The sequence below is a fragment of the Fopius arisanus genome, unplaced genomic scaffold (assembly GCF_000806365.1).
Source record: "Fopius arisanus strain USDA-PBARC FA_bdor unplaced genomic scaffold, ASM80636v1 scaffold00429, whole genome shotgun sequence".
In the NCBI taxonomy this organism is placed as follows: domain Eukaryota; kingdom Metazoa; phylum Arthropoda; class Insecta; order Hymenoptera; family Braconidae; genus Fopius; species Fopius arisanus.
This window is the reverse complement of record NW_011888168.1, coordinates 1-1981: the sequence shown is the minus strand read 5'-3', so window position 1 is coordinate 1981 and position 1981 is coordinate 1.

Genomic DNA, 1981 nt, shown 5'->3' with positions numbered 1-1981 from the left:
GGGGGCATTAGAAATCGAAAAAATCTGCGGCCCGCACAATGATCTTTCTAATGTGGAAGGACTCATCAAATGTATAGTTTTACCCCCAGCAGACCTTTTTCATCCTGTTCTTCCAATGAAAGCAAATGGTAAACTCATGTTTTCATTGTGTAAAAAATGTTGTCAAGAGATGAATAATAGTGAATGCGTACATAATAATACTGATCGCGCTTTTACCGGTGCATAGGTATCGTGTGAATTGAAGAAGGCTGTATCGCTCGGGTATAAAATTGTCAAAATTAATGAAATCTGGATGTATAAAATATCTCAGTACAACCCAAACACTAATAAAGGGGGGCTTTTTGCAGATTTGTGGAGATGAAAACATACGCGAGTGGATGGCCTTCGTCATGCGATACCCCTGAATCGAAAAAATTGTACATAGACGAGATTAAAAGTAAAACAGGGATTGTACTCGAGCAAGAACAAGTAGAATTTAATGCAGGTAAACGGGCAGTTGCAAAATTAATGTTAAGTTCACTTTGGGGCAAATTCGCACAGAGGAATAATTTGGGGAAAGTCGAGATTATCTAATCTTACGAAGAGCTGCACTCACATCTCTTTAACCCTCAGAAGGAAGTCACCGGCTGTGTATTTCTGAATGATAAAGACGGGGAACCGCAGAATAAAATGTATTTAAGCTGGCGATTTCATGAAGAGGGTTATGAAGTGTCGACAAGAGATAATGTAGTGGTTGCTGCTTATGTGAGTGCCCAAGCTAGATTAGAATTATATAAGTATTTAGAAATGTTAGGCGAGCGAGTTTTATATTATGACACCGACTCCGTTATTTTTGTAACTAGAGAGGGTGACTGTAACCCTCCTTTAGGAAATGCGTTGGGTGAAATGACTGATGAACTGGCCTGCTACGGGGCTGGAAGCTATATCACTTCCTTCCTATCTGGTGGGCCAAAGTTCTATAGTTCCATCGGTGTGACACCTGCGAGAACATCGTTTGAGTGCTGTAAAATAAAAGGCATTAAGATTGACTCTCAAACATCCCAGAGAGACAACTATCAGGCCATGCGTAGGCTTGTGGTCGACAATGAAGACAAATTTACTGTCGACACAACAGGTATACGCAGAACAGCACATCACCAGGTAGTCACCCGTCCCGAGGAGAAAATTGTTAGAGTCACCGGCATGAAACGGAAGCGGGTCGGTAGCTCATCGGTACCGTACGGGTATCGATGTGAAAAACGAATGCGCCTAGATTAGTTAGTAATATTATTTATTAAAAACTATTGAATGTGAGATTATTTATTGGTAAATGAAGATTTAGTTGAGTATATGGTCTAGTCATTGAAATTATGTATATAAATTTCCATAAAATGTTTGTAAATAACTGTTGAAAAATTTTTTATAAATATATTTTTATATGCCACATGTAAAACTATTTATTTAAATCACCCTATCCATTACCCCTCAGTTGGAATCATGGATCCTCGCTGGAAACATCCATTCACAGCTATTGTACGCGGTCCCACCGGTTGCGGAAAGACAGTATTTGTTAAGCGTTTCCTACATGAACTCGGTCAAATGTGTGATACGCAATTCTCTAAAGTCATATTTTATTATACAGAGTGGCAGCCCACTTATGATGACTACGGAAAAAATTTTGTAGAATTTCGTGAAGGGCTACCAGTCTCATCGGATTTTGCCAATGATAATGATGCGAAACTGGTTATTCTTGACGATCTTATGCGCGAATCTTCAAATAGCGGGGGCACTGTTGTCGATCTTTTCACAAAGTGGAGCCATCATAAAAATTTAAGCGTTATTTTTATATCCCAAAACTTGTTTCATCAAGGTAGAGGTCAGAGAGATATTTCTCTTAATAGTAATTATATTGTGTTGTTTAAAAATCCGCGGGATCGCGCTCAGATTAATCATTTAGCCCGACAAGTATATCCAGAAAATTCCAAGTTTTTACAAGAAGCAT